Here is a 15,222-nt window from a genome sequence, read left to right on the forward strand (position 1 = left end):
CACCATATAAAGCATAATTTAGACATCTCTTTTCAAAAAAGGCAAAGGTTTTTATGAACCCACATTTAAATGTCATATTACTTCAGCACTTTGCTCGTGTGATGGCATATATATTAATGGTATTTTTACCTTTCTTGCTTCTATATTTAATTACATGTTTCTTAAAGGAGTTTGTCTTCTGTTTATTATGTCTCCCTTACACTGAAGCTTTCATAGGATATAATTATTGATGCTGCTTACTTTTTTATACCTATTTATCTTAATGTATTGTTGGATCAATACCTGACTGTATAAGATAGGGTTTTTGCTGTAACAACTTAACTGTAAATTTAGCATTTTAATGTGATAAAAGCTTATTCCTAGCAAGTTTAACAGTTCTACATTGGTGTTCCTGGAGGTAGGAAGTTTCCTCCATGTAATAAATCAGGGACCTAGGTTCCTTCCATTTTGTGGCTTTGGCATCACTTAGGGGCTCTTAGGTCAAGAGACAAAAAGATAATGGAGAATTAAAAAAAAAATCCCAGCATGGAAGTGACTTCCACTGGAGAGAACTAACTACATGGTTCTTGGATATAAGGGCAGTCTGGAAAATGTAGTTCCTTGGAGAGTCAATAGCTTACAGCACTGAATTTTCCATAGGGAAGAGAGTATAAAGTTTTGTTGGACACTAGCCAGTCATCTGTGCCACATTGAGCCATAGTGTAACAGAAATATCCACTTCCTTACTGCAATGTAATTTCTGCATAACTATCTATACATATTAAGCTTCTTTTATTTAATGTCAACAATACATTTTCTTACCAGTCTTCTAATAACTTTATAGAAGAACAATAACTTTATTTACTATGGAGTTGTTTACAATAACAATAAAGTTATTGTTTACAATAACTATAAGAGGTAAATGAACTGAACAGAGTAAGATGTTTACCTCTTATTTACTTCTTACGTCATTTCTTTAGAGGACTGGTAAGTACTTTGCCTTTGTTCCCTAATAAGGTATAGCAAGGAGTGGTGGGCAGATTGGTTGGTTCTCCTTTGGTAGATATAGAAGAAAGTGCTCACTGTTGATGAAGTATATATTGGACACGTCAGGCCCATTTTGCTGTCTTCCTCTGGATAAAACTGGCCAAGTGTGTCAGACCATATGCTACTGGGATATTCTCTTCCCCAACAACATTCTTGGTGTGTTTCTTTGTGCTGCCTATCAGTTAGGTGAGCACTTCCTCTAAGAATGTGAATCTGTCCCCATGGGAATATTATGTCTTACTGTGGTCTACTAGAAAATTATTGAATTATGTAAAGTATCACAAGTTCATTTTGATAAATGTATACCATTGATTTATTTTCCTGAGTTATGTTTTTATTAGATCAAAATCACATAAAAGTTTAAGTATAAAATGTAAGACAAAATACAAAACAAATGACATTTGCAGTATCATTATTTTCAGATGTGATGTAGATAAAGGAAAATAATATTTCACAAATGACAATATCACATTTTTATCCGGTATCGGACTTCTCACATAATCTTATTAAAATAAAACAAGGAATACATATTAAGATAAAACAAGGAATAATGCAGCAGCATCTCTTTCCCAGTCTCAGTGAAGAGAACAAGACTGCCCCATTTTTCTTCCTTCAAATATCAGTAAAAGAGAACAGCCATACATCAATGTGTTCTCTCAAAGTTGCTAGTCATTTGGTAAATTCTTAAAATATTTTATTCCCAATTTTTTGGATGCATACATATTATCGAATCACTTTGAAAGCTGAAAAGTGTAATGCAAGAAGTGAGCAATCACTTTCATCCTCTGTCAAAAGGAAAAAAAGATACAAGCTCATCTTAAATTGATATTCATAGAGAGATTTGTATATCCTGAAACCATTACTACTAGATATATGGCATTTATGGTTAAGATCAAATATTATCTTTGTAATGGCATTTTAAATTTAACTGAATGAATATCACAGATGATAATGTGGTACCTTCCCTTTTTTTCTAAATTGGTTATCTAGTCCTGGATGGTAAAAAAACAGAAATATGTACTCTGAGGGTTTGCATCTTTGTTTCCTGACGTCAACACTTAAAGGAGTCTTGGCTTTATCTCTTCCACTGCTATTACCGTGAGTTTGATGAGCTTGGATTTAGTGGGGTGGCTACTGTCAGGGGAGCAGTTCGGCTATGTAAAATTACATAAAATAAAACCTATTTTGGCAATAGCGAGAATGCAATTGCTCAACAGTAAGCTTGCCTAAGCCTGAACAGACGGAAGAAAAGTAGAGCAGACTGCTCCACAGATGATGATAAGCAACAGTCAGACACAAAGATGAGTGGCTTGATCCAAGGAGAATTAAAGAAGCCATTTGCATCAGATGTTGGAACAGTTAAGCCATGCTTGCAGTCAGTGAATGTCATTGGAAGAAGCTGCTTTAAATAATGTGATGCAACATATATATTTCATGTATTTGCAAAGCCAGATGGGATAAGGAATACGAATTTTAGAGGGAAAAACCTGGCAAGAAACACTTTTATAGATGTCACTCTGAACTGATGCATTATGGAGAAGTGAGCTAATGGGCTTAGGAAAGAAAGAATTATCATAAATATTAAACAGAAATCTTAGATTTCATGAGGACTTTAAAGTTTATGTGCATCTTATTGCCTACATTAAAGCAGAACACACTTCCTATCCCTGCCATCTCATGCTTATTAAAAAGCTAGTGTGTGTTGTGTTGTGTTGTGTGTGTGTGTGTCCGTGTGTGTGTGTCTATTTGTATATGTCTATCTCTATCTTTAGGGGTAGGTATAGATGATATAGATATACATATATACCAGAACTGAACTTCTTGCATCCCATTCTTGATATTTTACTGAAGTTTCATGAATTAACAAACTTATCGTCTTTCAGAGTTACAAGTTTATTTTAAAATAAACATTTTATTTTGAAATAATTTTATCTTTGAGTTGCAAATATAGCACAGAGTGTTTCTTTATACACTTCACCCAGCTTCCTCTAATGTTAACTTTCTACATAACCTTGATGTACTTATAAAAGCTAAGAAATGAACACTGGCACAATACTATTAACCAAACTATATAGCCTTCACGAAGATTCCGTAGTTCTTCCACTGTGTTCTTTTCCTAGATGTCTAGGATACCACATTGCTCTTAGTCATTATATCTCCTTAGTCTCTTCAGCTCTGTGACTGTTTCCTGCTCTTCCCTTTCATGGCTTTGGTACTTTTGAAGAGTCCTGGTCAAGTAGTTTGTAGAATGTCTCTCAGTTTGGGTTTTCCTTATATTTTCTCATGAATGTTCTGAAGTTATGGTTTGAAGAAGAAAACCACACAGGTGATGTTCCCTTTTCTTCATACCACCATATCAGGGGCATATGCTATTAGATGGCTTATTATTTGGTTAAGATATTGTCTGCCAGGTTTGCACCATAAACTTACTATTACCTATCATTTTGAAAATCTGTGTATCTTTTATTTAGGAGTTACATGTAGGAGAAGGAATTATTATTGACCTACCTTAAATTATTAGTCACATTAGGTGAACAGGAAGAGATCAATTTAACGGCATTGACAAAAGCTTATAATGTAGAGAAAATAATTCTTTGCCTCCTGAACATACAAATAGAATATTCAGATAATCCCCAGATTTGCATTTTAAAAATGTTACATAGAAATTATCTTTTGACACTTCAACATTACCTATGCATATAAAGTGATATTAGGAAATAGAAAATGTCTCTTTCTTTTTGAGTCTTTTAGCTTTTGTACTTTGGCTTTTTTTTCTTTTAAAGAAATGGCCATTTAATCAGTTCATTTTGGCACAGGTAAACAGCTATTCAAACATCTGCTAACATTTGTCTTTTAATGTATCACTTACTTTGGTGTGTGTAGACTTAGGCTCTATTATAGTATCTTGGGACACTAAAGAGAAAAGCAAGGATATTGTAAATATGCAGAGAACACACTGCACTGAATAGATTGCCAAGATGAAAACAGAAAAAAATGAAATAAAATTGTAAACATTCTTATGATTCTAAAATTTCATTATTTTAAAACATTTGCAATGCACATTGCCAATAAAGAAGAAACATGGACACCTGTAGCATCGCACAGGTGACCTCCCTCATAACTTCAATGGTTTAAACAGTTGTAGAATGATGGTCAGGTTGTATGAAACAGTTTGAAAACTGGTATGAGGCAACTTCATATTCCTATGATTTTTTTTCAACTTTTAGGTTCAGGGGGTGCATGTGCAGGTTTGATATAGAAATGATCCTGTCATCCAGGTAGTGAGCATAGTTCAAGATATAAGAAATTAGAAGTAGGGCCGGGCGCGGTGGCTCACACCTGTAATCCCAGCACTTTGGGAGGCTGAGGCGGGTGGATCATGAGGTCAAGAGATCGAGACCATCCTCATGGTCAACATGGTGAAACCCCGTCTCTACTAAAAATACAAAAAATTAGCTGGGCATGGTGGCGCATGCCTGTAATCCCAGTTACTCAGGAGGCTGAGGCAGGAGAATGGCCTGAACCCAGGAGGTGGAGGTTGCGGTGAGCCAAGATCATGCCATTGCACTCCAGCCTGGGTAACAAGAGCGAAACTCCGTCTCAAAAAAAAAAAAAAAAAAAAAAAAGAAATTAGAAGTAAAACATTTAATGAATTCACACATTTACCAACACTCGCAAGCCATTTAAACTTTTATTAAATTGTAATTTAAGTTCTGGGGTACATGTGCAGATCTTGCAGGATTGTTGCATGAGTACACACATGCCATGGTGGTTTGCTGCGTCCATCCCCCATCACCTACATCAGGCATTTCTCCCAGTGTTATCCCTCCCCAACTTCACCACCCCCCACTGTCCCTTCTCTAGCCCCCCACCTCCCAACAGACCCCAATGTGTGATGTTCCCCTCCCTGTGTCCATGTGTTCTCATTGTTCAACACCCTGCCTATAAGTGAGAACATGTGGTGTTTGGTTTTCTGTGCTGTGTCAGTTTGCTGAGAATGGTGGTTTCCACTTTCATCCATGTCCCTACAAAGGACACGAACTGATCGTTTTTTATGGCTGCATAGTATTCCATGGTTTATATGTGCCACATTTTCTTTGTCCAGTCTATCATTGACGGGCATTTGAATTGGTTCCAGGTCTTTGCTATTGTAAACAGTGCCACAATGAACATACGTGTGCATATGCCATTATAATAGAACATGTATAATCCTTTGGGTGTATACCTGGTATTGGTATTGCTGGGTCAAATAGAATTTTTATTTCTAGATCCTTGAGGAATCGCCACACTGTCTTCCACAATGGCTGAACTAATTTACACTCCCACCAACAGTGTAAAAGCGTTCCTATTTCTCCACATCCTCTCCAGCATATGTTGTCTCCAGATTTTTTAATGATCGCCATTCTAACTGGTGTGAGATGGTATCTCAATGTGGTTTTTTTTTTTTTTTTAGATGGAGTTTCGCTGTTGTTACCCAGACTGCAGTGCAATGGCACGATCTTGGCTCACCGCAACCTCCACCTTCTGGGTTCAAGTAATTCTCCTGCCTCAGCCTCCTGAGTAGCTGGGACTACAGGCACACACCACCATGCCCAGCTAATTTTTGTATTTTTAGTAGAGACGGGGTTTCACCATGTTGACCAGGATGGTCTCAATCTCTTGACCTTGTTCTCTAATGACCAGTGATGATGAACATTTTTTCATATGTTTGTTGGCCTCGAAAGAATTTGTTACATACCACCTAAGATTGTCAAGCCACCTTCTGTAACCCTCACGCCTCCCAACCTCTCTGCTTTGGTAGTCTCCAGCAACTGTTGTTCTCATCTTTATATTGGTGTGTACTCATTATGTAGCTTCCATTATAAGTAAGAATATATGGTATTTGGTTTTCTGTTCTGGCATTAACTCACATAGGAAATTAGCCTCCAGCTGCATCCATGTTGCTGCAAAGGACATGATTTCATTCTTTTTTATGGCTGTGTAATATCCAATGATGTGTATGTAGCACGTTTTCTTTATTCCAGTTCACCACTAATGGGCATCTGGATTGATTTTATGTCTTGGCTATTATGAATAATGCTGTGGTGAACATATGAGTATACATTTTGGTAGAACAATTTTTTTTTGGTGGGGGTATATACTTAGTAATGTGATTTCTGGGTCAAATTATAGTGTTCCTACAATTTTTTGTAAGCCTGTGGTGCTAAACGTAATCGAGTTTTGTTCTGTGGGCTCATTGATTCAAGATCTGGACATCTTTAAAGTCTTGTGGTTAGGATCTCTGGGGACATCAGAAGAGCACAAGGCTTTTCTAAACACAAAATGGAATAAGCAGTGTACCAGCTAGAGCTGAGAACAGGACCTATACCTGTATCCCAGTCTAATACACTGTACATTTTGGCAGGAGGAGATTACATATGAGAATAAAATTTAAAAGACACTTTATGAAAATCACAGCAAGATAGAGAAAGCATCAGGCAATAAACCTGACTTGCTGATCATGTCACAAAGGCTTACTAAAGATGGGAAAAGTAGTTCAGCTCAGGACAGTCAGAACAGGAAGCCTTGCTTATTTCCATTTAGAATGAAAGAGGATGGAGCAGAGCAAGGATCCCAGGCACAAGTCATAGTACCTTTGGTTGTAGCATCAGGATCCTTAATAACAGACATAGCTCCAGGGACAGACCTGAGAGGGGAGGATGAAAGTGGTTCCTGTTCAGGTAGTTGCTGACAAAAAGGTGAGACATGATGACATGATTCAGGCATTATTCAGGAGGGATTTGAGATACATGGAGTTTTTATTAAGCAAATAGGAGCAGACTAGAGAAATTATGTTTTTGCCAAAGTTACTGTGATCCAATTTTGTTGGTCATGGCATGGGCAAACATAGGGTATAAGATATTTAATTTCTTTAATTTTGTCTGTTTGGAGTTAGAAACTGAAGTTCAATTCACAAAGACATGTGAAACAATAACTAAATGTAGACTCTATACATTTACAGAAGTACATTTACAGTAATATACCTGAAGGGACCTGGGAGTTCAGAAGTTATAGACATACATTTATATGATCCAGATATCTTCATATCCTACAAATTGGAATACAATTTGAAAATTGGTTTTAGTGGTTATGCAGAAAAAAGAGGAAGGAAGAAAGGGAAGGAAAAAGAAAGGAAGAAAGGTAGTCAGTTGTTGGACTCAATTAGTTTGGACCACCTAAAGTATTTTTTAAAACAGACTTGACAATTGAGTCAAAGGATTCAAACTATTTTGTTAGTCCAAGTGTCCCTAAAGGGTATTACTTATTACCCCTGCTGTAAATGGGTCAGTATGAATATATATAGGAGGGAGAAGGGATCAGGGAAACATGTACAGAGACTGGTATGAAAAAAGGAAATTCTGAAACTTCAAACCATCTACTAGTTCTTTTGTGCTATTTGGAGCAGAAGACACCTAGCAGGACTGGTAGACATCTAGTGTGAGGTTTTGGATTGAGTCAGAATGGTAAGCTAAATACTGTGCATAATAAATAGGGGCATCTGAGAAAGGAGAGAGCTTTCTAAAACAGAGGAGGCTGAGCAATGTCTAAGTATCTATATTAAAATGTAAACATTCTAACATGAATAAAAGATCCTGGTGCCGCAAACCTTTAGTGCTACCATGATTACCTTGAGTGAGTAGGTTGGGATAAATTGGAGAAAGGGCCTCGGGTCCATATCTGGACCTTCACAGAGAAGGAAGAGAATGGGTACACGACATAAGTCTCAGAATCTAGGAAACTGAAGAAATTCAGAGTTGGAAGTGGCCACAAAGATTTAGTCCCCAGAAATTCTCAGAAATATAAGAAAGCTATTCAATTTCAGTTTTAATTTTATGTAAACCTTGAAGGACAGGGTGGCCTCAGCTACCACTTTAGTCTTTCCAGCAGCATGTTACTGGCAATGGTGGAAGCAGGTAGGTGGCCAACAGCCCGGTGAGAGGACAGCTATTGGGCCCTGCTGCTAGTTATGAAACTGCATAGAGTTGATAACAGGAATTTAGCTGGGGATCACAGCTTGAATCATTTTCTGATTATATGTCACTCAGAATATTCTCCTAAAAGTATTTCAGTCCTGAAGAAGGGAAAGAGCAGGAACAGCATGCATCCTTTGACTGCTAAGGGGAATCTAGGGTGACTGATCTCACACGATGTTTATATTTTCTTGTACAGAACAGTGAGATACCTTGGTTATGAAAATCAATAAGATCAGCCACCATGTATCATTTATATCTCAAGTTACATATTTTTTTAGAACAAGCCACATGGACCTATTAAAACTGAGATTTAAATACAACTGCAGGGAAATAATTATGTTAAGGTGAGTTGCTTAAGAGGGAAATTGCAGGAGGCTGAGGCAGGAGAATTGCCTGATCCCAGGAGGTGGAGGTTGTGGTGAGCCGAGATCACGCCATTGCACTCCACCCTGGGTAACAAGAGCGAAACTCTGTCTCAAAAAAAAAAAAAGGGGGGGGGAAATTGCTGTTGGACAGTGGTTTATGAGTGTGAAGCTCTGTCCTGAACAAATGAAGCATTTAGCTGCCACCTCTATTAAGTATTGATGGTACTAATCCTAGCAAAGTTAAAAATAAAAATTGAGCATTTATACACACCAATCTGGTGAATAATTCTTGCCTGCAAATTGGAATGCACCAGAGTCCCATTTGAAGGCCAGCCTCATTGACTTGCTGGCAGGATGGATGGGGAGAATGTATGATTTATGCTTATACAGATTCTTAAAAAATGGACTGTGCACAGTCAAGTTATTATTATGGTTGTGTTCATTTATTTATCAAATGCTTAGGAATGCACTTGACAAAGCAAAAAGAGGAAGACCAAGACGATATCTGTGTCTCCTAGATAATGTTGTTCCAGGAAAATAAAGTTTCTATTCATCCTGAAGGCAGATGTATGCATTTTTTAATCAGTTGAGTATTCCACGAAGTTCTTTTTATATTTTTTAGCACATAAAACTTTTCTCAATTGAAATCATTGATTGTTCTTATCAGCTCGATGTTTGTTCTTCAGAGAGGATTCTTCCTGTAAATACTTCCAGAATCACAAAAATAATATTTTCTATTCAGCCCTAGCAATTTTGAAAGTCATTTTTCCTTCAAGATACACATGTCTCCTCCACAAATAGTCTTTGCAAATGTTACTAAGTGTTTCCCTCTTACTTGATGAGAGAAAGAGAGAACATCTGATTTTCTCTTTACTCTGGCTAGAACATGCCCTGAAATAGTCATACTAATTCTATTTGAATTTATTTAAATAAACACTGCTATAGCACCATGTCCCTGGAACTTCTGTAGGTTAGTGCAAAAGTAATTGCAATTTTTGTATTGTTGGAATTTGCCATTTGATATTGGAATATATTCTTAAACAAATATAGTTATGTTTTTATCATTTTCATAAGCATTTCTCGCTTTAAGTTTTTTTTGCTAATGACTAATTACTTGTTCTTTATTTTATGTTTATTTAGACTATGGAAATGATGTTAGACAAAAAGCAAATTCAAGTGTTTTTCTTTATCTTTCTTTCTTCCTTCTTTTTTTTTTTTTTTTTTTTTTTTTTGGACAGAGCCTCTCTCTGTAGTCCAGGCTGGAGTGTAATGGGACAATCTTAGCTCACTGCAACCTCCGCCTCCAGGGTTCAGGGGATTCTCTTGCCTCAGCCTGCTGAGTAGCTGGGATTACAGGTACCTGCCACCACATCCTGCTAATATTTTGGTATTTTTATTAGAGACACGGTTTAACCATGTTGGCCAGGCTGGTCTTGAACGCCTGACCTCAGCTGATCTACCCACCTCAGCCTCCCAAAGTGCTGGGATTACAGGCATGAGCCACTGCACCAGGCCATTTGAATGATTTTCTTATTCAAGTTCAAAATGGGTCATAAAACAGTGGAGACAACTCAAAACATCAGCAACACATTTGGTCCAAAAACTGCTAATGAATGTACAGTGCAGTGATAGTTCAAGAAGTTTGGCGAAGGAGACAAGAGTCTTGAAGATGATGAGCATAGAGGCCGGCCATTGGAAGTTGACAATGACCAACTGAGATCAACATCGAGGCTGATGCTCTTACAACTACATGAGAAGTTGCTGAAGAACGTAACATCTACCATTTTATGGTTGTTTGGCATTTGAAGCAAATTGGAAAGGTGAAGAAGCGCAGTAAGTGGGTTCCTCATGAGTGAATGGAAATTTTTAAAAAATGTTTGTTTTGAAGTTTTGCACAACAACAAAACATTCCTTGACTGGACTATGATGTGGGATGAAAAGTGGATTTTATATGACAACCAGTGATGATCCTCTCAGTGATTGGACCAAGAAGAACCTCCAAAGCACTTCCCAAAGCCAAACTTGCAAACACACACACACACACACACACACACACACACACACACACACACACACACAGAGCCTTGCACTGTTCGGTGGTCTGCTGCCTGTCTGATCCACGACACCACTCCAGCTTCCTAGAGTAAGCATTACATTTGAGAAGTATGCTCAGAAAACTGATGAGATGCACTGAAAATTGCAATGCCTGAAGCTGGCATTGGTTGACAGAAAGGGCCTAGTTCTTCTCCACGACAATGTCCGACCACATATGGTACAGCTAATGCTTCAAAAGTTGAATGAATTGGGCTATGAAGTTTTGCCTCATCGGCCATATTCACTTGACCTCTTGCCAGTCGACTACCACTTCTTCAAGCATCTCGACAACTTTTTGCAGGGAAAACACTTTCACAACCAGCAGAATGCAGAAAATGCTTACCAAGAGTTCATCAGATCTTGAAGCACAGACTTCTATGCTACAGGAAAAAACAAATTTATTTCTCATTGTCGAAAATGTGTTGATTGTGATGGTTCCTATTTTGATTAATAAAAATGTGTTTGAGCTTAGTTATAATGAGTTAAAATTCATGGTCCAAAACCACAATTACTTTTGCACCACACTTTATTGGCCTTTCATAAATATTTACTCATTTAAAGTCCAAATAAGTCCAATATTTACTCATTTAAAGTCCAAATAAATAAAGCAAATACATATTTACTTGTTTGTAAGTATTCACTTATTTATATGTCCTTTATAAATGTTTAATTGTTTAAACCCTCATAAATAAGCCTTGAGTGATACACTACCATTATCCTCATTTTACAGATGGGAAAAAAACTAAGGCATTCACTCTGGGAATTTATCAGAAATCAGTTTGATTAGATCAAGCAGTGTGGCTCCAAAGTTCATATGCTTAACTGGAAGGCTCTACTCTTCATGTATCACAAACTGTGTTTCTTTTATCAAAGATATGTCATTATTTAATTTCAAAATTCTGCTTTCTCATAGAGGTATCTGTTTCTTTGACTTTTTGACTTTTTCGTTACTTCTATCACCAGCTCTGAAAGCTTTTAGGTGCTAGGAAAGGTGATGCAGTTTGTATCATTGCATAAGCATTATCACACATGTGTAAAAACAATCATTGCCAGGCGGTGCTTAGGTGCTCAAACAGACTGCAGGACGGTGTCTGACACCTCATTATTTCAACACATGCAATTCAAATCGTGCCTCATTAAAATTACAGATTACTGCATGCCAGGGACTCAGGTCACTTTACAATAGTAAAAACTATGTTTGTTAAATCCATAAATATCATGATTTCTTTACAGCAGGTACTTAAAACTGGTAAAGTGTTTCATTTTCTTAGATATTTTCTGGTGACTACCACTCACATGTGCACACACATATTGTTTTCTTTTCTTTTTTTTTATTTTACTTTAGGTTCTGGGATACATGTGTGGATCATGCAGAACTGTTGTGTAGGTACACACATGGCAATGTGGTTTGCTGCCTCCATCACCCCGTCACCTACATCTGGCATTTCTTCCCGTGTTATTTCTCCGAGACCTCCCCACCCCCCACCCCACTGTCCCTCCCTTGTCCCCCCAACAGACCCCAGTGTGTGATACTCCCCTCCCTGTGTCCCTGTGTTCTCATTGTTCAACATCCACCTATGAATGAGAACATGCAGTGTTTGATTTTCTGTTCTTGTGTCAGTTTGCTGAGAATGATGGTTTCCAGATTCATCCATGTCCCTACAAAAGGACACAAACTCATCATGTTTTATGGCTGCATAGTATTCCATGGTGTATATGTACCACATTTTCCTTGTCCAGTCTATCATTGATGGGTATTTGAGTTGGTTCCAGGTCTTTGCTATTATAAACAATGCTGGTTATATACATATGTGTGCATGTGTCTTTATAATAGAATGATTTATAACCCTTTGGGTATATACCCAGTAGTGGGATGGCTGAGTCAAATGGAATTTCTATTTCTAGGTCCTTGAGGAATCGCCACATTGTCTTCCACAATGGTTGAACTAGTTTACACTACCATCAACAGTGTAAAAGTGTTCCTATTTCTCCATATCCTCTCCAGCATCTGTTGTCTCCAGATTTTTTAATGATTGCCATTCTAACTGGCATGAGGTGGTATCTCAATGTGGTTTTGATTTGCATTTCTCTAATAATCAGTGATGATGAGAATTTTTTCATGTTTGTTGGCCTCATATATGTCTTCTTTTGAAAAGTGTCTGTTCATATCCTTTGCCCACTTTTAAATGGGTTTGTTTGTGTTTTTCTTGTAAATCTGTTTAGTTCTTTGTAGATTCTGGATATTAGCCCTTTGTCAGATAGGTGGATTGCAAAATTTTTTTCCCATTTTCTTGGTTGCTGGTTCACTCTAATGACTGTTTCTTTTGTTGTAGAGAAGCTCTGGAGTTTAATTAGGTCCCATTTGTCTAATTTGGTTTTTGTTGCCAACACTTTTGGTATTTTAGTCATGAAGTCCTTGCCTATGCCTATGTCCTGAATGGTTTTGCCTAGGTTTTCTTCTAGAGTTTTTATGGTGTTAGGTCTTATATTTAAGTCTTTAATCCATCTGGAGTTAATTTTAGTGTAAGGTGTCAGGAAGGGGTCCAGTTTCTGCTTTCTGCACACTGCTGGCCAGTTTTCACAACACCATTTATTAAACAGGGACTCATTTCCCCATTGCTTGTTTTTTTCAGGTTTGTCAAAGATCAGATGGTTGTAGATGTGTGGCATTGCCTCCAAGGCATGTATTCTGTTCCGTTCATCTACATTTCTGTTTTGGTACCAGTACCATGCTGTTTTGATTACTGTAGACTTGCAATATAGTTTGAAATCAGGTAGAGTGATGCCTCTGGCTTTGTTCTTTTTGCTTACGATTGTCTTGGCTATGTGGGATCTCTTTTAGTTCCATATGCAGTTTAAGGTGTTTTTTTCTAGTTCTGTGAAGAATGTCATTGGTAGCTAGATGAGTATAGCATTGAATCTATAAATTACTTTGGGCAGTATGGCCATTTTCACAATATTGATTCTTCCTAACCTTGAGCATGGAATGTTCTTCCGTTTGTGTCCTCTCTTATTTCCTTGAGCAGTGGTTTGTAGTTCTCCTTGAAGAGGTTCTTTACATCCTTTGTTAGTTATATTGCTAGGTATTTTATTCTCTTTGTAGCAATTGTGAATGGGAATTCGCTCATGATTTAGCTCTCTTTATGTGTCATTCCATTGTGGAAAAGATTTCAAAAGCATTGATTTATCTTTGGAAAACATTGCTCTGAAACCCTATGCCAGGTCAATGTGAGTTACATGTTTTCAAGTTTACTCATTCACTTTTGTCTATGTCTCTTTCAATATGTTTCTCTTTTTCTCCCACACATTGCTTTGTTTTCTTCATGCACAGTATTTACATTTAACTCAGGCTAGTGTATTATCATAACTCAAGGTGTAACATGGTGAATATTTCCAATTAAATATTAATTATTTTCATGGCTAGAATTTTCAATGAAAAAATTTAGGCATTAAATTTTAAAAATACACAATGATTAAAAGACATTCATGTGCATTCATGATTTACACAAAGCAAAACTTACAAAACTGTGTAGGGGAAGTGATCCCTGGTATGTGTGTGATTGATGATCAAGTTTTTTTATTTCTTTACTAACTTTTTTATTTTCACTTTTTCCTTTCTGAGCAAAGTATTTTATACCAGGAAGCATATGTTTTGAACAATCTTCTATAGAAAGGTTGCCTTACTTTATACCTGTAATGTTATTACATTGTTTAGGCTCTTGCTACACTGAACACTGCTTATCTAATGCTTTTGCCAATAGTTGAGGGGGTTCTTTAACTCTAATATTTTCCCCTTTCACTGTTTCTAAGGCAGTGAACCAAATGAGAGTTATAGCAGCAAGTTAGTAATTTCCTGGCATATATATCACTCTGGAGCTATTAAAAATGCAGGTTGCTGGGTTCAATCTTTGGAAAATTTGTGCAGAAGACTTATACTGAGACCCAGTATAAGTATAAGGCTTATACTGGGACTCCGATGCTGTTGCTCCATGGAACATACTTAGCTATACAATGTTTCACAGTTTTCAGTACTGAGTCACCATCACAATATCATTTTCTAAAGAAATTCCAATGCATGATATGTTAGTTGAGAAGTAAATTAAGCACTATGGGAGTAAGGAAAGAACAGATTGGTTTACTTTGAAGTTATATTTTACAAATGATAAAGAAATGATTGCATCTGAAGAGTGTTTACCATCTCTTGATTTCTTAATGTGAAAAAAACCGGGTAGGGTAGTTAGAGAAAATCATGTAGAAAATTATTTTGAGTATTAATATTCTACTCTCCAAATATTCTGTGTGATTCTTGTATTTTTGAGAATTCAATAAAACTTTATTTAAATAACGGGAAAGTTATATTTTGGTTATGAAGTATTTCTTGAGAACACAGCCTATCTTATCTGCAGTTTACTGCCTAAAATTAAGACATGTTTGGGGCCATGTGTATTCCTACCTACCCAACTTACAGAACACCATCTGAGAGCAACTCCAGAGATCTGAAAACATGTGATACAAATCTCTAAAAGAAGGTTTAATAGGAATTTAATTCAACCGTCCAATAGCAGTCATAATCCACAATGGCTAATGTGACAGCAGTGTTCCATGTTAACAAATGGCCTGTGTAAAGGAAGAATTTGAAAAGAAAAAATATGCTTTATCTCTGACCTGCTCATTGATTCAATAAGCAGTCTTTTCATGCTGAATTAGTTTTCTGCCTCAGTTCC

General features: G+C 37.0%; 1 long non-coding RNA gene across 1 annotated transcript in view; it reads left to right on the forward strand.

Moving 5' to 3' along the window:
- The window catches only part of LOC144578279 (uncharacterized), a 480,728-nt gene extending 475,128 nt beyond the window's left edge, over positions 1–5,600 (forward strand). Inside the window, exon 4 of the long non-coding RNA XR_013523753.1 lies at positions 5,480–5,600. This is a non-coding gene — a long non-coding RNA (uncharacterized LOC144578279). The remainder of the gene's footprint in view (positions 1–5,479) is intronic.
- Positions 5,601–15,222: the final 9,622 nt, after the last annotated feature.

This window comes from Callithrix jacchus, chromosome 11 (genome assembly GCF_049354715.1).
Source record: "Callithrix jacchus isolate 240 chromosome 11, calJac240_pri, whole genome shotgun sequence".
NCBI lineage: Eukaryota > Metazoa > Chordata > Mammalia > Primates > Cebidae > Callithrix > Callithrix jacchus.